The sequence below is a fragment of the Castor canadensis genome, chromosome 1 (assembly GCF_047511655.1).
Source record: "Castor canadensis chromosome 1, mCasCan1.hap1v2, whole genome shotgun sequence".
Taxonomy (NCBI): Eukaryota; Metazoa; Chordata; class Mammalia; order Rodentia; family Castoridae; genus Castor; species Castor canadensis.
In genome coordinates this window covers 64242087-64267034 of record NC_133386.1, presented here as the reverse complement: position 1 = coordinate 64267034, position 24948 = coordinate 64242087, and the positions used below count along the sequence as shown (strand labels likewise).

The 24948-nt window shown below is 34.1% G+C and overlaps 1 long non-coding RNA gene across 5 annotated transcripts in view; it reads left to right on the top strand.

The window, feature by feature from the left end:
• LOC141424506 (uncharacterized) overlaps positions 1 to 24948 on the top strand; it is a 690552-nt gene that overhangs the window by 379752 nt on the left and 285852 nt on the right. For all 5 annotated transcript variants that reach the window (XR_012449431.1, XR_012449425.1, XR_012449421.1 and 2 more), the window contains one exon: positions 1286 to 1396. This is a non-coding gene — a long non-coding RNA (uncharacterized lncRNA). The remainder of the gene's footprint in view (positions 1 to 1285; positions 1397 to 24948) is intronic.

Here is a 24948-nt window from a genome sequence, read left to right as displayed (position 1 = left end):
TTCTCTATCCCCCTTCCTAGAATTATTCTCTTTTTTGCCTTCTTCAGAGGGTTCTTCCCATGTATGCTTAGATTCATATACTAAAATGTGCATCATTTAAAAACAATTTATGAAATTGTTTTAGGATGATTTAAAACTTTCTATAAATGACGTCTTAATGTACATAGCCTTCTGCTCTCTACTTATACTTTTGAGTTGACTTAAATGGATCCAGTTGGTACCTATAGATCAAGTTCCTTTCATTGTTAAATATCATTTCATCGTGTGAATATAACATGATTTCTAAACAATTTTATATTGATGGCCATTTAAGTTGTTTCTCATTTTTCAATGTTTTGCAAATGACATTGTAGAGAATATTCCTGGACAAGTCTTCTCATGTACATGCTGCTACTTGGCTATACCACTCAGATGTTCTGGAATTAAATTGGCAAATAAATTGCTCAAATCCCATGTGTACAGGTCTGGGGTTATATTGAAGTTATATATAATTCCTGTGCTTAATGAATTTATCATCTTAGTTTATAAATCTTATGTACATTTATAAATGAGAATTACTTTAATATCTGATAATATTAATTTCACCTATCATTTAACCAAGTTTATGTGTATTTCCAAGACACACATATCATTAATATCATTACTTGATTATTTTCTGAACATTTGGTTTTGGTAATCATCCAAACATCACAGGCAGGTATGAATGTCTGAATTATAGTTTCATCTTTAGGGGAACATCATTTTAAAAGGCCTTCTTAAATTTCTAGCACTGCCACTTGTATAGCTAATGCTTTATTAAATTCATCAGAGCAATTAGAAAAATGAGATTTTTAAAAAATGTTTTCTACTACAGCTCAAACAATTTAAACTACTCTTCTAAAAGATGTATGTTGGAAAAGGTCCTAAGTGCAGGCAGATGATGTAGTAAAGATAACGGTCAGGATAAGCTGATAACTTCTAATGGGAAATACATACAGAACTATGGAACTGCATTCCAAATTCAAATCACTTGCTTTTATAGAATTTATTGTATTCAACAAACACAAAGAAGGTGGTTAGCTAAAATAGGTAGATTGAAAATATTTTAACATTTTTATCTAAATGAATGTCAGATTTTTTTTGAAAATGAAAAATGCTAAGTATAATAAAAGTGTGTATTTATGCTCTCGGCAGCCAAATGTGCTTTTTAATGGAATTTAAATAAATGGAATTTTTATGACAAAAAAGCAACACTAAAAACAGTGATTATGTTTTTCATAGTTCATTTGCCTTCTTTGCCCTGCAGACCTTGTGTGGAAGAAAATGAGATCCCAAGTGAAGTCTACAATGTCATTGACTCTGAAGAAGGACTCAGAGACACATTGGTGCCTAATGACCCTTATTGGCCTGTGCAATGGTAACTGGTGTGATCTTCAGAAATAGATGGTTCTTTGGCAATGTTAAAAATATTATTTTCGTCATGTTTTAATGCAGTAGACAGACACTTTTATGCATGTCTTGCTTTTATCTATTGGTTTTGTAGAGAGAGAATTGGCAAACTTTTGAAGAAAGATTACTTCCAGCTTATTAATGAAAACTAATCCTTTTAATTTGATTACATCCTTGGGTTTTGATTTCATCTATAAAAGACATCAGTAAAAGAAACAAAACCTAAGACATTTAAATTTGGCATGTGTAAAGACCCATTACATATAAATGTTGTCACTCAAGGTAGACATTTTTGTTTTTGAATAATTCAGAATGTATCCTATATTGCATCAACAATGAAGTAACGCCTTTCTGTCTTTATGGATTTAGTGGATGTTAGAACATTACACAGCAAACTTTTTCATCACGCTTGTTGTGTTTGATATTTTAAGACCACATTGTCTTGTCATTTGTGTAAAACTGTGACAATGAAAATATCTGTGAAAAGCACACTTTATTTTGAGTACAAAAGTAAGAAATGTTGATATACATATCGCTTTTAAGATTTGAAAAGGAAATACTTGAAATGTGACTATGGCTTGGTAATAATGTTAGCGAGAAATGGAAACTTTATTATATTCACATTTATCTCCTCTTAGGTCTGTAAATGGTACTATATTGTAGATGGCCCATTGTTGTAAGTGAAAAAAGGTGAAGTGCAATTCATGATTTTAATGGACATAAGGTGAAAAGGAGGAAGCTATGGTGGCTGTTCTTTCTCTATGCTTATCATGGCAGTTACCAAGCCTAGTGTCAGAAAAGAGCTAAAACACCCATGTTGGAAGATATCCAATTCTTTTTTCTGTAGTTTCAACTTATCTTTTAAAAATGAAATGTGATTTAGAAAACTCAAAAAGATATATGTGACTAAATTTGTAACGTTAAACAATAAAAAGAAAAAACTTGAGGATTGCTTCAATTATCTAGAGCTGAGATAATCAGTAATCAATGAGTGGACTACCTCATGAAAATCAAGGAAAGGGTGAAATTAAGAAAAGGAGTGAGAGTAGGTGCCTAAATAAAGGCGGTTGTGAAATAATGGGAAAATATTTCATTCGTTGGGTTTTTATCTAAAGAAACAGCAAAAATAAAGATGAGTTCTTTAAGATTGCTTAGGGCACATTGTAATTAGTCATTTCACAAGGAATACTATTTGTATTGACAATAAGAAGCCAAGTCCATCTACAACTGATGTCAGCAATCCCAAGAGAAACAATAGAAAAAGGAGATGGAAGGCAAATGATATAGAAAAAACAAGAATTGAGTAGCAGGCAGTCAATAAAGTGACAGGGATTAGAAATGGAAACAAGTCTAAGAGACTATTAAGCAATAAATTCTCTTAAAAGTAGAGAATAGAAAAGAGATCATGGAAGGAAAAGATGGGAAAAAACCAGATGACTTTATACCAGGGTAGAAGGTAATAACCTTTCTATTAAAAAAAAGCAGATAGTAAATATTTTAGGAGTTTTGGGGTCACATGAATATCTGTGACATATTCTTCTTGTTTCAGTTTTTCAAAAATGTAAAACCTAAGCTTAGTGCCAAATAAAAACAGATTATAGGCCTATTTGATTCACTGGTCATAGTTTTCTGATAACAGTAGTGGGTGGGAACTAAGGCAGCAGAGGATTGAGAAAAGGGCCACTCAGTTTAGCTGTCTTTCAGTTATTCAAATGTGTGCTGAGGAATACTCCAATCACACTAGTAAAGCTCAAAGATGAAATATCAAGCCAGGTCCCAGTAATGTCACTAGTGTTCTGGATTATTACTGTTCTCAGTCCCATTATGGATGTGTATCTACAGTATGGAAAAGATTCCTTTTTCTATCAAGGCAAGCCAAAATTGCATAGAAAGGTTTGCAGTTTATAATTGGATAGTCTTCTGAAAACACACTCATAACAGCAGACTTAAGCTGCATTGTAGAATCTATCCTTTGATCATAATATGAAATATATCACAGTGAAAGTTTGGGCAGGGCAAGTGGGCTGTGTTCCCCTTATAGGAAAAATTGAGATCTTAGGCTGAGTGCTACTTTTTATTGGTCTCCCTCAGTGACCAAATTACCAATTGTTTTCTCTCTCCTTTATTCACAGCCAAGTGTCCTGAAATGATAGTCTAGTCTCATGTTCATTTTGTGCCCATCCACTTCTTGACCAACAACTAGTGGCAATCTGTTTTTGCAATGTTCTCCTACTTATCCGTGCCATCTTTCCCCTCTCCACCCTCCCATTTAATCTTTCCAAAGTGCTTTCTTTCCCAATATTTTCTTACTTGAATCATTATCTGTCAAGACAACCTTCATAGTTAAAATTGGAAGCTCTAACATGGCATATTAATAAGTCATTAATGGAACTTTACTTGGTTCTATTCTGGCTGTTTTGGTCTTAGACACAATGTATAGATGAATTGGAACAAACCTCACAGGAACGCAAATAGCCATGATTCCTCTCATGAATGTTCTTGCTTGTACCACCCCAGAATTCTTTTTTGACTAATTCTTTCTTATAGCCCAAAATGTACTTGGGTAATATATTCTAACACACAATGTCTTTCACCTACTACAGGGAACTACGCCTGTTTTAATCTGTATTTCCACAATACAGTAATGAGTGGCCCAGTGAAGAATTCAGTTAACCCTTGACAACTTGCATATCCTCTCAATCAGAAAAATAATATGTTTAAAGACAGGACTATGCCTTACTCATTTCTTTGATGCAAATCATGGTAAAATACTTGGCTTTTTAAATGACAAATAAGCATTTGTTTAATGAACTATTTTTTTTCTTTTCTATTCTAAAGTCAAAGTACCAATTAGCTGCTACAAACCTGTACTCTAATAAGTGTTCTCACTTAAAAATCAGTTTCTATCTTTTTACCAGTTTTCTATCTTTTTTGAGACAGGTTCTCATTATGTACCTCAGGCAGGCCTTGAACTCCATATTTAGCCCAGGCTGTCCTGTAACTTTCCATTCTTCTGCCATTACTACATTCAGGCTGGGATTAAGCCACCCATCTTGTGTGCATCATGTCCAGTCTCTACTAATACCTTTAAGAACAAAAATAAATGGCTAAGACAAAAGGATTCTGGCAAGAAGAAACTTTCAGTAAAGTGGCTTGAGAAGGATGAGGTTTATTCTTTCATTGAAGTAGAAATGTTGCTCCCGGGGATATGAAGTCTACAGTATAGTATGATTTCAGGCTCCTGACTCTTGTAGATGGCTCACCACCTCTTCTGCATGCCTTCTGGTAGAGGGGAAAAAGAAAGAATGAAAGAGTATGGTATATAGCATGCCTTCCATTGTAGACACAGCCAGAACACTGCACTTGTGCCTGTGTACTTGCTTGTATTTGGAGGATTTTTCCTAGAAGAAAAAGAAGGAACAGATATGGGGTGACAAATACTAATTAAGAAAAACAAAGCATAAAAAAGCAAAACATTTTAACCAAATGTAAGTAACTAAATTCTCTGAATCATCTAAATTGTGTTTCAGATATAGCCTCAACGAAAGAAAATGCTAGTATAAAATATGAGGAATTATGAAGGTGTCAAATTTTTTTGAAATTTCAGAGAATTTTTATGAACATAATTAAAACAGTTGTTCAATAGAGTTGAAATTCATTTTATGTCCCAAAATTTACAACCGTAAATACCAGAAAATCAAAAGTTCTTACTTTTGAACATAATATTGTTTATATTGGCTGATGTTAGCATTTTAATAAATCAGAAAATCATACATCCAAAGCTACAAAATTAAAATTTTAAAGTCTTATTCTACCATTTTTATTATTCTCAGTGAAAAACTCATTTTATGATTATAAAACCACCTAAACATAGTATTCTTTTATTAAACATTGCAGAATTCTGACACTGTAAGATAATATTTTTTTATTTTTAGCCATAGTATATTTTTCTGAACACGTTTCTCAAATAATTTCTATTAGAATATTAAATAGCATCATAGTTCTAAAGATCTCTGTGTATGTTTAACACTACATTGTACTGAAAAGTAGACCTTTAAGAAAATTTGGCCTTAATTTTAAAGAAGACACTTAAGGAAGACACTTAAAAAGTGTCTTTTGAAGCACTGTTTTAATGACAAAGATTTTTAAGATCTTGAATTAGATTTTTGTGAATGTGTGAAGTATTCCACCATGATGATAGCTGGAGTGAGTGGCCTGGGTGGATGGGGAGGAGTAAATGTTAAAAATGGGATGACTGTTTTTATTAGATTGAGTGGAAAAAATATAGAACCCATTTTAATAGATTTCAAAGCTCAAAAGATGTTAAGAAAGGTTATGGCAATATAATTTTCAAGAAGATAGGTAAGGCAATCTAATTTTTTTGCTTTTTGCTTCAGAAATTAATTTTTCCAAAAAAGCAGTGCCAGACCTGTACATGCTTTACTTTACCTATAAGAAAACAGAGCAGAGGACATAAAAGAGAATTAATAACATAAACTGTTAGCAGAAGAGTTATCAGGATACTCCTCAACTTTTGGAGATCCGTGTCTGTGTGCAGATCTCCTCTCCTGCTTTGGGCTCTCTGTGGATTCTCACAGCAGAAGCCCAAGGGTCAAGCGTTCCCCCTGTGAATTTAGAGAGAAAAGTAAATGTTTGATCTTTTAAAATTATTTTTTATTTTTGGAGCAGTTTTAGGTTTAAAGATAAATTGGGTGAAAAGTACAGAGGTTTTATACGTACTCCCAACCCCAATACAAAAAGAACCTCCCCCTATTATCAATATGCTACATCAAAAAGGCACATTGATGGCAATCAATGATCTTACATGGATATTGAATCATTTTAAAAATGACTTTTAAGATTAAACACTAAAACTTAAAAAAATGTGCTATGACTTATTTTATTAAGAAAAACATGGTTAGAGAACCAAAAGTAGTTACATTTGAGTGGAATATTGCTTATGTGAGTTAATGTCACCATTTTAATAAATTAGAAACTAATGCATCCAAGGCCCTAAAAATTAATATTTAAATATCAGACTACCACTCCTGTTATACTCAGTGAATGAAATTATTTTATTACCATAAAACTAACTGTGGACAACCATGATATTCTTTTCAGTTCAAATCCTGGATATGTAAGTCCATACTGCACAATCATTCACATTTTGTTGATGAGTAGATTTCTGAAAATCTACCCAGAAGATATTTATGAAAACTCATAAAGTAGGTGTAATGACTACTATCTCACAGGACTGTTTTTCAGATTAAATGGGATTATGGAAACAAAGCATCTATTACAGTGTTGGACATGTGGTGGGCATTCGCGGAATAACTTGAAAGGTAACAGATTTTGTTCCTACCTGAAGTGGGTTAAACTTCCATTACATGGGAAATAAACCATCCTGAATGCTCATTTCTCAAGAACACTAGTTGATTAAAGCAGTACTAGTACTTTGGTGTAATATAATAAGAATGATACCTAAGTTAGTGGTTTCTAAAGAAGGGCTTATCCCACAAAAAGTTGCCAAGGCAGATCCATTTGTAGACAGAAAAAAGTACAAGATCTCCCATTTATATTTATTTTTCAAGCTTTATTTATGGGGTGTTTTTTTTTTTTTTGGCAGTACTGGCATTTGAACTCAGGATCTCATGCTTGACTAGGCCACTTGAGCTACTCCACCAGCCCTTATTTTTCAACTTTTAAATTAAAAATTATTTCTGAATCAATTTTATTTCAAATAATGTATTAGCATGTTAGTATATGTTTTCATTTATAAATAATTATATATGCAAATGTTGTAGGTGTATGCAGAAAATATCCAATTAAGACTTAACCAAAATGTTCGAGGCCAATGATACGCTCAACAATTTTCATAAAGTGGATGCCAACGTTGTAAGTGTTTGCTATATGGACATGAGCAGGCATTAAATCTTTAAAGATGAATCAGATATGAATTTTTACTTTAAAGGACTTAAATTATAAAAGAGATAATAGCACACAACTAATAAATAATATATTTTTAGAAAAAACCATTCTATTAAGAAAGCACAATTAAACAAAATCATTTCTAGCTAGGAGGTAATACATGAGCTGAGACTAAATGTAGAAACACTGTAAATAAATGCATGAAGATGGGAACACATTTTTGCTCAGAGGAAAGTATCTTGAATGCTTGTTTGAGAAGGCCAAACTTTATTCTATATCAATAAAATTTTTAAGAGACTGGCCATTAATTTTTTATTTTGTACATTCATATTTGTTTGTCAAATACAAAGATTAGATCCAACACTAAGTATGCAAAACACAGATCTGATTTGCATTCAGTTTTTGTCTTCAAAAGATTTAGTCTAGTTGAGAGCATGTAACAGAGTTATAAAGAAAGAAAAAAGGTAATGGCAACATAGTGCAGGGGAAATAGCTTATTTTGCTTAGGTTGTTGGAAAAGATGCACTGAGTCAAGAGAGAAATAAGCAATCTTATTTTTTTTCCTGTGGCGTGTGTGTGTGTGTGTGTGTGTGTGTGTGTGTGTCTGGAACCTGAAGAAACAATGATGGAGAAAAAGTTAGACAAGTCATTGGGCCCAATTTCCAAAGGGCCACATAAGCCAAAATAAAATGTTTTCCCTTTGATTTATAATTTTGAGTTATGCTTACCTTCTTCACAGCAAAGGAATCAGTTACCAGAGTGAAGAGATGGCCTACAAAATGGGAGAAAAATCTTGGCCAGTCACTTATCTAACAGGGGATGAATATTCAGAATATATAATGAACTTAAAAATTAAACATCAAAAGAACAAATAATCCAATCAACAAGTGGGCAAGTGAATGGGAAAGACAATTCCAAAAGAAGTACAAATGACCGATAAATACATGAAAAAATGTTCAACATATTTGGCTGTCAGAGAAATGCAAATAAAAATTGCACTGAGATTCTATCCTCCCCCTCATACCCCCAAGTCAGAATGGCTGTCATGAAGAAAACAACAACAAATCCTGGCAAGGAAGTGGGGAAAAGGAACCCTTATACAATATACTCCGGAAATCAGCATGCAGGTCCCTCAAAAAACTAAAACTAGAACTGACACATGATCTAGCTATACCACTGGGTATATACCTGAAGAAATCTAAGTCAACATATAACTAGAGATACCTGTACATCCACACTTATTTTGGTGCTATTCACAATAATCAAGTTACAGAATCTGTCTAGCTATCCACCAATAGACAATGGATAAAGAAATGTGGGTCCTACCCACAATGGAACTTTATCAGCCATAAAAAATGAAATGATACATTTGTAAAAAAAAAAAAAAAAAGATGGAACCGGAGGTTATCATGTTAAGCAAAATAAGCCAGACTCAAAAAGACAAATATTGCATGTTTTCTCTTACATGCAAAATCTAGATTTTAAAGAAAGACACTAAAGAAGAAGGAGTACTATTTCAAAAGAGGAAGGGGACAAGTGGGAGGGGAAAAGGAGTAGAAAGAGCATAATGAGTGAACATGATCAAAGTACATTATACGCACATGTGAAAATGTCTTGATGAAACCCAACAAAAATTTATAAAAATGCTTCAACAATACTGTGATCCTATAAATGCACAAGCACATAATTAAAAATGTTTTATTGCTTAAAATGCGAGCAATCATTAGAGCTTTCAGCAAGTGGAGGTGTTGCTTCAATATGGCTGGTTACTGAGTTGTTGCTGAAATCTGGGTTGCTGTGACAATTTCTTAAAACAATGGAATTTGCTGCGTTGATTACCATTCATTTCATTAAATTTTCTCTATTATTTAGCCTTTCATTCATAGTAGAACTTTCAAAACTGGAGTTAATCTTCTCTAACCCTGCTGCTGTTTTATCAATTAAGTTTATGTAATTTTCTCAATCTTTTATTGTCATTTTAACAATGTTACAGCACTTTCCCCAGGAGTAGACTCCATCCCAAGAAATCATTTGCTATGCTCATCCACAAAAATCAAATCCTCATTATGAAAATTTTATTATGTGATTGCAACAATTCAGTCACATCTCAGGCTTCACATTTTTTTTCTTTGTCATTGGTGGTACTGTTTCAACTCAGGGCCTCGTGCTTACTAGACAGGCACTGTACTAGCCATGCTCTTTTTGCTTTCGTTATTTTCCAGATAGGGTTTTGCGTTTTTGCCCAGGGCTGGCCTCAGATCAAAATTCTTAATCCTCTTAACTAAGTCTCCTGCACAGCTGTGATAACAGACGTGTACTACCATGCCCACCTTGTTTGATTTTTGCCCAGACTGGTCTCTGACTTCAATTCTCCAGATCTCCACCTCCTGAGTAGCTGGATTATAGACATGATACACAGTTCTCAGCCTTCAGACTCCACTTCTAACTCTTATTCTCCTCCTCTTTCCACCATGTGTAATTAATTTCTTCATGTGAACCTTGACTCTTTCAAAATCACCCACAAGGGTTGCAATCACCTTCTTTTAATCTCAAGAATTTTTCCTTTGCAGTCAAAATTTAGCCAACTCTGTTGCAAAGGCCTAGCAGTCAGCCTACCTCCCTTACCTTTTGACATGCCTTTCTTACTAAATGTTATCATCTCTAGTCTTTGATTTAAAGGGAGATATGTGTGATTCTTGTTTTCACTAGAACATTTGAGACAGCTGTAGTGTTGTTAATTGTTCAGATTGCAACATCAAGGTATCTCAGGAAATAGGGAGTTCTGAGGAGTCAGAGAGAGACAGAGGAAAGACTTGTCATGGGAGCAGTCACTTTTTAAGTTTGCCAACTTGCATAGATGAGGTTTGTGGTTTCCAAAACAATTACAGTAACAACATTAAAGATGATTGATCATAAATCACCATAAAAATATAATAATGAAAAAATTTGAAATACTGTAAGAATTACCAAAATGTGATACAAAGACATGAATTGAACACATGTTGGAAAAATGTTGCAATAGATTTGCTCAATGCAGTGTGGCCACAAACCACAAATTTGTAAAAACTTAAATAGAATAGTTAAAGTTGAGAGGAAAGAAAGAATTAGTATATTTCATAATTATACCGGGAATAGTATCTTTACCCATGGATTAATAATGAGGATGTTGAGACTTATAAAGGGTAGAAGATGACAGGTAAGAATATAGAAATTTGGCAGATAATGAGTTACATGTGGTGTTATATTACAATGAAGATTTGTTTACGTAAAAAATGCAAATATAATATAAATTCAAATTCATATTGCAATCATGTTACTTTGACCTGTTGCTCACACTGTAAGTTATTTTCCATATTTCTAAGTGCAGACCTGTTACCTCCAATCATATGAGTCTCTATACATTATAAACACAAAACTAACATATTGCACTTGAAGTTGTATGTACACATTGATATATACATTCATAAATATAAACACATACACGTACGTGTGTATCTGAAAGTGTGTTAGTAAATGTATTCATGGTTATTGAACAAGATGCTCAAGAAATAAGTGTTTGGCAAAGAGAGAGAAAAACACTAATATTTAAAGACCAAATAGAATATGTTGATCTGAAAGCAATGTGTAGATTGAAATGTAAGATGGGACAATCTATGAACAGGTGTTGTGATGCTATTTGCAGAAATTCTGTAATAAAAGCAAAATATGGGAACTGTCATTGTGGAAAAAGGAGAAAATGTGACAGATTTATTCACTCAATAAAAGTTTATTAAGTGCCTAGTAATGGTTAGATAATGAGACTTAAGAGTTAATAAGACAATGTCTTGCCCTCTGAAGGCTGATATTGTAGTGAAATTAATTAATGGTAAAATATAGCTGCTACAAGACTGTGGTTGACAGCAAAAACTAGGAGCTCATAACCCAGTGTTAGGTATAAAGGAAAATTACCTTTCCTTTATAAATGGCATTTACACCAAGATCCAAGAGGAGTATAATTTACTTTGGCAAAAAAAATGTGGCAAAGGAGAAATGAATATTTTAACCATGGGGATTTGAGGTGGATGGCCAGGACACTGTGGCCACACAGTTGAGGAACTGAAAGGCTTGTCAATATGGTAGAAATATAGGCTGCAACAGGAAGATGAGTGCAAAATGTTGAGTCAGAAGAAATGTTTAGAAAAAGAGGAAAACCATGAAAATATGTTGCAGGAAAATCTAGCATAAAATGTCATTGACTGTGAGCAATGCTTCTGAACAAACAACAGAAGAACATTACTTCATGTTATCTGAATCACAAAACCTCTATTATTCTTAATGAGCACGATCCCAGAAGCTACAAATAGAAGTTTCACTGAAGTGGACTAATGAATGAGTGAGTGTTGAGGAATTAGAGACATTGAATAGAAACTTATGGTAGCAGTCTACCCAATTCATTTATTGTTGACTTACTGAGAATATTAGGATAGATTCAAGACTTTAGGATACTTGGAAATTTGAGTATTGGTGATATTGTTGTATAAACAGCAGAAACCAGAAGACAACGGAAAGATGCTCAAAGAATATTACCAGCAGTCTATCATTCTATTCCAGAAAAAGTATCTCTCAGGAATGAAGGTGAAATGAGTTTATTTTCTATCAAGGAAAAATTAAAAGCCTTCATCATTAGCATATTCATACCATAGTGAATATCAAAAGAAGATAACTGAGATGAAAAATTTTAAAGTTATCTGAAGCACAGGATGAAACTTCCTTTCTCTAGATATGGCTTAGTTTCACCTGTGACAAACAGCCAGAAATAAAATAGTGGTGTGGGATCACCTTAACCTAAACTCAGTAATCAAGATGATTCAAAGCTGGGCATCAGTCCCTGAGAGTGAGAACTACTTGTAATTCACCCTGACTCCTATCAAAAGAGCTACTCATCTCCTTAGACTTTGAGCCAACTTTTTAGGAACTACAGATGTCCCCTGGGAAAAAGTCGGCTCAGTTGCCAAGAGAACTTGTCTAGGTTTCAGCTTCTCCCAGATCTTGGCCTTCAGAACTCTCCAATTCATTCAAGCATTTGAATATTTATCTTGTTTTTCTAGTGTTTTTAGCAAGAGTGTTAGTAGGAATTATTTAATTCACCAGTACCAGAAATAGCAGTCTGAAGTTTGTGCTATGTAAATAACCAAGTAACCAAACTTCAAAGATGTAAGTTGCTTTAAGATAGTCACATAAAACAAGTAGGAGTATCACTCTGAAGTCCTGGTCTTTACTTCTGCCAAAATTATACTGATATAGTCTGAATGGGGAGCCATTTATTTTAAGGGTGAAACAAAATTCTGTCTTGACTGATGCATGATTTCTTTTCATTGGATTATCAAATTCTGTGTAAAGTATTGTCTTAAGAGAACAGAAAAAGAACACATATTGAAGATAAAGTCCACATGCATAGCAATGGAACGTCAACATTTTTACCACTTCCATATGGTAAGTTGCTGCTAAGAATGGAAACGTTTGTATTGATTTTTTTTCTGATTAAAAAAGTAAATATTTATACAATAGAGAAGAATGTAAAGAGTAAAAATATTGCCTTATAACCTAACCATCTATAATCACTATGAGCATTTTGCTATATATTCTTTCAGATATTGTTCTATTCCTCAATTATATGCAATATACCTAATATTATATTTGCTTAAACATGTTCAAAGATTCCAAATAAAAATGTAACCATTCTGTAAATACTTTCCCCACCTATATTTTTTCTTCAAATATGTCTTCACTTTTCATCTTAGTTATTATGGATTAATTTATCTAATAATTTTTCAGTATTCCTTATTTGAACAATTGTTTATTGATGATCTTATGTTATTTCTATTTTATTACTTTTTAGATATTGCTCTGGTGTCCTGGTGGTCTCTGTCTTGGTGTGATCATTGAATTTTGTCACAAAGGAGACAGATCAGTAGATGAGACTTATTAATAGGCAACTCAAGGATCCAGTGATGTAGCTTTTATTCTGGAATCTTAGGAGAGTACAGCCCATGCAAAGACTGAGAGAGAAGACTGGGGCTTGCTGTCCTGTGACTTCTAACAGGATTCTCAGTGTTATCTGGCTTGTTCCTCCCCAAATACATCTTAGCACACTCTCTTCTCTAATTCCTAGTGGTAGGGAACTAGGGGTGTCTAAAAGGTGCAGTTGCCAGTAAGAAGGGAGAAGAGGGAAATCATGATGGTTAGTGTGCAAGAGAAACTCAATTTTTCTACCTAATATTTGTTTGTTTTTGGTATTTCCATTTGGATTTGTTGAGTTGGTCAAAAACTAGCTAAGACTTCAAAACCCTTTTCCCCTTTAATCACCTAAATTCTCTAGCTGAAAATTTTAGTATAGACTGTGCTCCAGGTGAAATCAGAGATTAACAAAAGTCAGCCCTTCTGGGAGACAGAGTTGTCAAGGAACTGTCTTTGCTTTGTGTCTGCTGTTGTGTACCTTGGGAATTTTCTTTGTTCTACTGGGGAAATTTAACCCTTCAGCTGAGTTTTTCTCCTTTGCTAATGCTGAATTAACAGGTTAATAAATACCAGTGAACCTTTCCATTAACTTAAATCTCTTCAGCTTCAAGGAAAAAATACTTCATTTCAATAATGATGTGAGTCTCTACATTCCCTATACAATAGCACGTAAGTGATGGAAAAATAGAAAAGTGAATTGGGAAAAACAAACAACTGGCCATTACTGAAGTTCAGAAGCCATTGGTAGTCAAGAAATATTTTTTTTCCTAGATCCCTAAAAATGGGATCATGGTGTTCGAAACATCAGGGCTGGCTTGCAACAAAGACCTCATTACTGATGGTAGATGGAGTTTGCATAGCCTCTGGCATGTAGCCTCAATGAAATTGCTAGGGCTGTCATTGAGGTCAACTTAGATCGGATAAGGGCAGAAGGAGAGACACACGTTTGTTTACCATCTCTTGCATTTGAGAGGCACAATAGAAATATGAATTATAAGTACTTTTGAATTGAGAGGCTATTTATGAATGCCGTTAAAGCTTAAAAATACGAAGTAACAGCTTGGTGCAATCAATCACCAGTTTAAAGCCAAATATGAGAGTCAGGGGGCTTCTTTGGTAGCATTTATAGAGAACTTCATCTTCTGCAGCTGAAAAGACAGATGAACTGAAGAGTAGGCACAGGACTGAATTGTAAAAGTCACAGGACACAAGAGAAAGCTCAGTGCTCAGCCGTGGCAAGTCTTGCATGACAAAGTCAAAGCACTGAAAGGTAAAGAAAGAGACACTGGAACTTGAGATAGTATTATATAAGCAAAACTTTAATTTCCAGATTCTTCTGAAACTTTTCAGTTGCATGATACAATGGTCCCCTTTTGTTGAAGGGGACTTTACACATCTTTCTTAAGGACTAGGTATAACCTAGCAGAACTTTATAAGATAATGCTAAACCCTTCTGAGTCTGATCACTTCTTTCCCGGTGATCACATAAGTAACTTGGATTATATCCCAGTATAACTCATTTGGCAAAGGTACAGCAGTAACTAGGAAAATATTCTTGCTGAATGGATTCTGAAGATGTTGGATCAAGTTGGTGAGGTGAAATAAAGCTGAATAAGGAGAGTATGTCAATGTGAGAACTCCCTTTTGGCTATAGAACTAACACATTGAAAACAGTTCTAATACACTGTATCAAAGCTTCTTGGATGCTTGAGAAGCAATGTCATTAAATGCTATTACATTTAAAAGTCATTACATTTAATGTAGTAGAGATGCCAGACTGTTGTGGTAGAGTAGTGGAAGTGATTAAAGTCTCAGAAAAGTGAACATGTTAGAAAAGATTTACTATGTATATTCTGAAAAACCACTTTCTGATTTGTTTTTTGGAAGAGTATAGAGTACATCCAAGGAAACACCAGCATCATTTAGAAACTCATATTTACTGTATTCTTAGGTGAGACTAGTTATAGGAAATGCAGCAGAAAGGGTCCCTTAATAGCAATGAGATTGATAGATCCAGGTAGAGTAGAAGTCAGATGGTCATAGTGCTGCCAGTCTATTACTTACTGTAATGAGAGACTAGATAGGAATGGCAGTTGGGAGGGTTAATCATAGATCTGTAAACATGGCTAAGACAGGGTGTTACTGGCCAGTAGAAAGACAAAATGGCTATGATACTCTCACTTTGTGTATGTAAGTGTATATGTACATATGTATGTATAGATAGCCCTATTATGCATATTGAGTATATTGTGCACTATGTATGCTCAGGTTAAAGATTAGCAAAGGATCACAAACTTGTATTGGGGTGGCTATATTTGGCTTTCTGAATATCTGCTCTTGATCTCAGAATTTAGACAACTACATAGATAGATAGACAAATGGATATATAGATAAATACATCTATTTCATATAGTGTATACACTGTATGTTACATAATTATTAGATCCATAACTTACCAACTTAAGGAAAGATTAGTTTCCCTTTTATGAGTAGGTACTTTTTAACATAATGGCAATTATATACAATAATTTTTCCTAGTCTTTTCCAAAGGAACATAGAAACATTTCTTCAATAATTCAATATTGAATTGGGTGTGTTGGATACACTACCCAAATACTTAAACCAAGGTAGTCAAAATAGTATTACAGCTTCCCTGCCAGAAGAGGGGCATATAGGACCAGTTAATACTGGATTCCTGGCCAAAGTTTGTCTTATTCTGGCTCCACTGGCTCCACAGATTCACTGGAAATTCCATTTTTTGGTTTGAGAATGTATAGTCATAATCAATGTACTTAGCATTTGGCAAACACCTCATATGGCTCCTAATAGTCCCAAACAAGCAACTTTAGTAAATGCGAAAGCCCCTGAAACTGTCCCACTAACCCTTCCTTGGCTAAGGTAATAAATAAAAAATAATACTGTATCCACAGGGAAGAGATCAGTGCTATCTTCAAAGTCTTAAAACATGTAAGGATATATTACCCATTGTATCTTTATTTAATTTGTTTTTCTAGCCTATTAAAAACCAGATGGATCATGAAAGATGACAGTGGATTACCACAATCTTAACCAAATAATAGTTTCAGTTGGAGAAGCTGTGTCAGGTATAACATCTTTACTAGTTTGAATGTGTGGAATGTGGTTATGAGCTTTATAACACATTCTTTTCCACACACTAAAAAAAGGTGCAGTAATAGTTAATATTCATGTAGTACAGGAAACAATATACACTTAGCAGTATTTTCTCAGGGTTATGTTAAGTGTATTTTCTTTTATTTCATAGAGGCATGAGCCATCTGAATATCTTACAGAATATTATATTGGTTCAGTACATTGTTAAATGAGAAGTGATAATAACTATGGGTATCTTGGTGAAAAATATGTGTCCCAAGAGTGGAAGATAAATTTCACAAATACTCAGGAACCCTCATAAATAGTGTAATAGGGAGTAGTTTTCAATGGCCTAGGGTATTCAAACACATTCCTTCCAAAGTAATACCGGGTGGGAGAAAGACTCTACAAATATTCATATGCAAATTTATTATATAGGAGTGGTTCAATAGTCTAGGTCATGGCAGGGCATTGCTTTCAAATTAAAGGACAAGTGATTGTTCCTTTCACTTCCTTCTATGGATCCTATCTGTTTACTGAATCCCAGTTTCGGAGGCAGAATATTCTGTACTTGGAAATACTGCTCTGATCCATTTATGAGATGACTTAGAAGTTGTTAGATTTTAATGAGCCCAAGAGCAAGAAATGGCTCTACCGATGATCTAACTGTGCTTAACAAGTGGTCTCAGTGCCTGCTACTAGGTAATATGACTTAGCATATCTTATACTACTGGAGTTATTTATGGTAGAAAATTGTACTACGTGGAGATTCTGGCAAACATCAATATGAGTTGTAATTTAGAATCTTGAAGTTCTGGGGTAAGGATAGGCCATATGGAATAGAGAACTATATATTATTATACAAATATCTCCTAGAATGTTGTTGGATGCTGGTGAAAGTAAAGCATTTGACAACAGGACATCAAGTGATCATACAGCCTGAATTTCTCATTATGAACTGGGTAATATCAGTCTACTGATAGGGTGTATCTAGCACCAATCCAATATAAGGTGAAAACATATCATCCTGGGCATATAAGCTCAACTGTCTTGAGGGCTCATGAAAGTTGCATAAATAAAGTCATCAGAAACTTTCTGTTACTTATCACTGTTGCACCAGCAAGGTTTTTCCAGCTCATACCAATGGCCTTGATACAGTGCAATGTACTTCTCAGCTCTCCTTTTAGTGGAGGACTTAATGTTCCATATGCTATGGGTAATATCAAAAGATGTTCTTTAGCTTTCAGTTCTTTCAACAGCTTCTTCTGGTCCAGAGAATAGCTTCTTTACCTATGATTACTTCCATAAACCCTGATCAGTGCAGGTATAAAGTTCTGGTCACTTTGCCTTTAATTCTGGCTAATTCTGCAGGTCTATTTTAGCTATCTACTACAAATGTTTATGAAAAGACCCCTAAGGGTTTGGTAAAGCTGCATTAGAATTTGACTTATTTTCCTCAGTTTTGTGTCCTACTTTCTTCTACAGGTGTTGATCCCAGGGGGGAGCTTTAATAAACATCCTATTTTATAAATGACTTAACTGAGCCTTTTCCTAAGGAAACCTAATCTGAAACAGGCTGCATGCAGATTCCCTGGGACCACGTGACCAAAGAGGATAGAAATTGAGCTTGCTTCACAGTTTAGTTGGGTTGACATGGAGATGTAACTGTGAGATGAATAGCTGATGCATTCTACTTCCACTTAGGATTAGCTTTGAAAGACAATGGTGAAAGAAGAGAACCAACTAATTGTCAGAGCTTTGGGAAAGCTCCCACTTATTAGTTTGTGTAAAGAAAGAAATAGTTTGAGTACTTTAGACTGTTAGTCAGCAGACCTGGAAGGAACAATTTTGTGAGATCATAATCAAAAAGGTCTGAGAAGAGACATGAAGATAAATCTGTGGGAGTAGAGGTGAGCATGATGCCTTTCTATTAAATAGTAGAGTGGAGTCACTATAAATGAGGCACTCAGCAACCCAATAGACAGGATTACTTGGCCAGTTGTTATTGGTTAGCCTCTATCCTTGACTGTGACAGTGATGGCAGGAGGAGCCAGGACAGTAATAATGGAATCTCTATATATGCCTTGTGTTTCTCCAAGCCCATAGAAGACTAATAAGGCATATGATAGTCTGGTGAGATTAGTGTCCCGTATGGTACTATTTTTCAAAGAAGCCTACCAGCCACTTGGTGCCAATTTGATTTCATGAGATCTTTTTTATCTTGAAAAAGGCAGGATTTATCCTGACCAAATTTAACACATACAGTTTCATCTTCCATTTGCATAAGACTTTGACCAACATCTTTATCCATGGGCTCGTGGAGTATGTGATTCAGTATAATAAAATCTCAGGACATTCTTTCTGGCAAGAGAAGTAGAGAAGTGGAAATAAACATGTGGAAATGGTTCTGTCACCTACTGCTCAATCCTGAAACTGCTATCCTGTTAGAATGGTAGAAATACCTTTAAAAGATGCAAAGATGCAGCTGAGGCAACAGTTTGGAGATGACACTTTGAGAGGATGGGTTGCTGTTTTTCAGAATGTGTTATACTCCTTAAAGAGTGTATACTTCATGATGCTGTGTTAGAAAAGAGTAGGCTATATGATGTTGTTGAGTAAATTGTGTACACTATACCACAAATTCATATAGTAAAACCCTGTACCCAATATGACTGAATTAGAAACTAGGGCTTGTAAAGAGGTAATTAAGGTTAACTAAGGTCATAAGTTTGGAGTCCTAATTCAATATGACTAATGACCTTATTTTAAAAAAGAGGAGGGAAACACACCAGGCATGCACACACACACACACACACACAGAGAAGATGGACATTTGCAAGTCAAAGAGAAAGGCCTCAGAAAAAAGCAATCCTGTGAATCCTTGAATTGTTGGACTTCTGGTGTCTAGAACTGAGAGAAAATAAACTTCTGTTATTTAAGTCACCAAATCTTCAGTGTTTTTATGGAAGCCTCATCAAATTGATATACATGACTTTGGAACTAAAAGGTGGAGGTAGGCGTGGCCCTGCTCATTATCACCCAGTGATGGAGTTAATACACTAGAAAGTTACTTCCCTACCACCACCACCCATGGGCAAACACAACTCAAAAAAAGCAACTGAATATAAGAAATGGTAGAGGCATTTCCATGGTTCAATTTATGTTTTAGAACTCACTATTCCACCCATGTTGAAAAATCAGTACAAGGCTAAAGTTTTCCTAAGACATCACCTGTGTTCAGTTGTTTCCTATGCTGCTTTTTGTCTCTCCCTCATAGGTGTTGCCTGAAGATCATGCCCTCAGTAATAGATATTGTGCATATAATTTGTTTTCTTAGATTCTGTTTCTAGGGAACTGGACCTAAGACAATTAGTAATAAAATAAATTCAAGAGAACATAGTAATAAGTTTTGGTTGCTAGAGTGGCTTCTCTGAGGCCAGTTCTCTGCCGTCACTGTGTAGGTATACAATGACCAAGGCAGAGCTTTGCTCCATCAGACTCACCATCTAGGTGGGAAGGATAACAAAGGTGTGTGCACAACTAAACTCATGTCTTAGTGCTAAACAGGAACAAACTAACAAGAGGCAAAACTGAAGATCAGACAAAAGGAGTGTCTTCCTCATAGATCTCCATACTTGAAAGTAACTATCAAAATGCTTTTATTTAAAGGAATTTTTCACTACCACAGTTTGAGAATTTGTGAAAGGTGATAAGTGATGATTAAAGTGATTGGTGATGTTAAGTTACTGCATTAATAGGAGTTGAAATCAAGCATACACTTTTCCCAAATTAGGATTTGAATTGATGATGTCATGCTGTAAGGTGTTTACCCAGAACTGAGCTAAAGCTAAAAGCCCTGGTGCCACTGGATCCCCAAGGACAGAGCTTGTTACGGCCTCTCAGTGGGAACTGTCAGATAGCAACCATAGGGGGCAATGCAAGCTCAGCAGTAGCACTTGCAGCTCCCTGTCAGCACCAGCCGAAACTGTCCTTTTAAAGTATTGCTGTTGTGTTATTCTTATTTAAAACAGTCTGAATCTTCACAGTTTCACAATGTTTGAAAGTGTATATTTCATTATAGGTTTGGAGATAATCCATATGTAGAGATGTAAAAGCTGGATTTAAAGAGAAATATTTCATAAATACACAAAGAGTAAATGGGGATATAGAGGGCTTGAGTTTCTGTTGGACACAAAAACAGGACAGAAGTCCAGCTATTCCACTACAAATCCATTCTGGTCCACTAAGTTTTGTTTGTCAAATTCCCGTTTACTGAAAAAAGAAAAAAAATAACAAGTCCACAGAATGCAAGCTGATTCTTATTTAAATTTGGTTACATTTCTTAATGAATTCGGTGTTTGAAAGAAGGGACAATCCTTCTTACAAACTCCTTTAAGGGGCATGGGCATTTCACACTTCTGTTCTCTTAAGGTACCAGAGCCTCTGTACCGACATATGCATATGGATGCCTGTTGATGAGGATGATTTTCCTGCCCATCATTATACAAACCCCTTTCCTAGTTAAACTGTTAATGAAATGATGAGGAAATCTAAGGTGAACACTTAGCAGTCTATTTTCATTTTGTTTCATCAAAAAGAATCTATTTTACAATTACTATTTACTTGCAATAACCTGCAGCAAAAAATGATTTAATGTTCAATACGTGCTTTTTTTAATATGTAAAAGCTGATAGAAATTTCATTTAAGCACAATTCCTGTATCACAGATTTTAAGCAAAATGAAAGGAAGTTAGGGTACCATTCAACATGGCTATAAAAATAATTTCCTTTAGTGGCTGGAGGGAAGGAAGAATTGGTCAAAGTAATTTTTATCTTCGGTAGGATTCCCCACTAGCCTGCTTTTTTATTTGGCTTAATGCATAGCACAATAATCATGCTATTTCTTCCTAGCATTTTTCTAGCTCATAGTAATAAGAATAATTGCATGGTGTTTATATTCTAAAATGCTTTTTCTCACTAAGCTTTGAAGTCTTTTCTGAGTATTAATTCTCACAAGAATTCTGTGTGGCACACAAAAGTGTGTACTATTATTTTGTTATTCCCCCTTTAACAACAAGGATGGTGAGGCACAGATGAAGTGAATGATACATGAGATAGAATTGGGGTTCTAGAAACAAATTAGGAATTCCAATGCAGAATCCAGGCCATGCAGTCTAGGACCTAGTTATGTACTTGATGATTGAATCCTGACAGTTAGTAGTTTTCTTTTAAGTTCTACATTTTACCCCTGGACTATTAACATTGGTAGGAAGAAAGAATTTAATAACCTGGCATAAGTTATTTCTGTTGCATTGTGGGCAATACAGAGATTGTAAATAAGTTGTAAATAACTAAAAATAAAAAAGTCACTAAAATAATTTAAAGTAAAAATATTTGACAGCATAGATGTAAAATTCAGAATAATTAAAACAAATAAAAAAACTTTTAAATACCAGCCAGCTAGTGGCTGCTAGAAAAAAAAAAAAAAAGCTTTAAGTGCATAATTTGAAAAAAAAAGATTTGAATGTGTAATTTGAACTGTTTAAATTTATTAGATAGTGCTCAAAGGTGTTCAGATAGGCCTGGAACACAATATATATACAAAATATGTTATTTAGTAAGCATGTGAATACTTTAAAAAGTGTTTTACCCAAATTATTTTCATCTTATTTTTGTTATGATAACTTTATTATTGTATATATTATGAATTCTTGCCTCTTAGGAATAGTATCTTTTCTACTTACAAATGAATTTGAAGTTTGTGATTTGCTTCAAAATAATCTTGGGGTGAGGAAGATTTAGGAAATGAATTTAATAATTCTTGAAGTTGCTTAATGAATCAAGTATTTTTTAACTTTTGTTTATATTTAAATTTCTGTATTAAAATGTTTTAAATGTAAAGAATAACATCAATATATTTTATGTAAGAGATTATTACAAATAAATTAAAGAAAATACATTTCACCTTTCTAGAACTTAGCAATTGTTTATCAAGAACATATTCAAGAAATAAAACATACTCTACATAGAGGAGGAGGGCTCCCAGAGGTCATTCTAGAACTACAGGAAAATGTCCTGTAGTAGAATTTTTGAACATTCTAATAAAAGATGTTACTTGATTGTGCTTAAGAGAATGAATAATTTGAACATTCACAGATTTAGGATTAAACACACTAGAATTTACTAATTTGCTAATTTTTGTCAATTCTGTTAAGTTTTTGTCTCCTAAGATATAAAGTGGATATGAAAATATCTTCCTCAAAGGGTTTTAGTGAAGTTTTCATATGATCATACTTAGTATGTAGTATATAAATGCTGGATAATAATTATAAGCTTGATTGTGTAGTTTTTGAGGCCACACAAAATTAAAGCCTAATCTAGCTATTTGATTTTCAGTGGAGAATGACATCCTTATGTTCATGTTAGAAGGAAAACATGATCAGGAGAAATTTACAAGATGAAATAAGCTAATAAGGAAGAATTCTTCTTCCTTTTTAGAATAAGAACCAAAAAACCCTTCATTCCTTGCTAGTGTATGCCTTCATATTACAATACAGGATAGTAAGTGATCAAGAATTAATTAGAAATCTGGGTAATAAAGCCAGTTATTATAACACACAAACTTAGGATTCAGGTATAACATGACAAATGTTTGTTTCCCACTTATGGCAATGTGAGTCAGGGGGTTCTCCTGGAGGCTCTTCATCCAGAATCTTACTTTTGGCTCTGTCACACACTGGGATGTCCTTGAAGTTCTCTGATGGATTTTCTCTACTTGTTTAGTCAATGAGTGAAGGAACAGTGGTGCCATTGAAGATTGCAACACACTTAAGGAAATTGAAATCTATTCTACCAACATTCTACTGGGTATGACCCTAACTAGCCAAGGACCTACAAGATGTAGTCTTCTTGTGTACAAAGATGTAAGGACATAGACCATTGTCTGTGATACAATTAACAGAGAAAGTAATTTCAACAGTTGTAAGAAGTTTTTGTTAAAAAAAATTGGATTGTTTATCTATATGCAACTTCCACTGGACTCTAAGTTCTATGAGATTGGGGATATGACTTGGTCATTTCTCATTTCTAGTTAGTGTTCAGTAAATAATTTCTTGTAGCTAGTCAGTTTGTTTTTAGTAAATAAATCCTCGAGACTGCATTCTTTAAATTCTGCATAATTTTAAATTTATGACATTACAATTTGGAAATAAGCCTATCTGTTGAATATTGAAGAGAAAGTAAGTTGTAACAGAAACAGTTCAATGTGGTCTTGAATGCATTTACTCATTGGCTGAGCAATAGAATTAGTAGTCTATTGTATTTGAAATATCAGAAACTCTTTGGACATTTTATTGTGTCACAAAGAAATTGCTCCCTTATTCCTTGGTCTAAAATTTCCATAAAGATAAAGAAGCAAATATGGATAATATGAAACTCTGAAAAAGAAATACAAAATAGTTATATAACAATTTCTATTACTTGCTTTCAAAAATGATCTTCAAGTGATTTCATTTTCCTAAGTTTTTCTTTCCTGCTTAAATCTAGAATCATAGACTTGAAAGAGAGGAGGTTGCAGTCTCCCACTTCTCTTCTGGTGATCAAAAGAGAAATGAGGAGAGTTTGATTCATTTCTGAAAATGTTAAATACATCTTTTTAACTTCCTTACACATGGAAGGCAGCAGAACAGATGAGTATTGGTGAAAGTACAGGAACTATTGTAGGAAGCAGAATCACCCACAGCAAGACTTGTAGCAGTTCATCCATTCTGGGCAAGGCTTTGGACAATTTCATAAGGAAGAAGTACTGCTCATTCTAAAGTCATTTCTAGGTGTTTGAGATAGGTCAACACTACATGACAATGACAAAATTTTGGAAAAGAACGTTACAGTGAAAGAGATTAGTAAATATTTTTGTGAACAATACTGATGACAATAGAACAGTACAACTATTGAAATTTAAGCACTAGACAAGAATGTATTATAGATGTTCTGGATATTTTTTCTATCCTATCATTGATTCTACAGCACCTCACTTCAAATCAATACTTTTATAACTCATCTAAAACACTGAATTTTTAAAAGAGAAAGGGAAGATGTAGAACATCTGCCAATACTATTATTGAAAATAAATGGCTGTTTTCACTTATTTAAGATACATGATGGTAATGACCTAATGATACATCTCAAACTCCTAGAAAAACAAGAACAAGCAAATCCCAAAACAAATAGAAGGAGAGAAATAATAAAAATAAGAGCTGAAATCAACGAAATAGAAACCAAAAAAACCATACAAAGAATTAATGAAACAAAAAGTTGGTTCTTTGAAAAAATAAACAAGATTGATAGACCCCTGGCAAACCTGACTAAAATGAGGAGAGAAAAAACCCAAATTAGTAGAATTAGGAATGCAAAAGGGGAGATAACAACAAACACCATGGAAGTCCAGGAAATCATCAGAGACTACTTTGAGAACCTATATTCAAA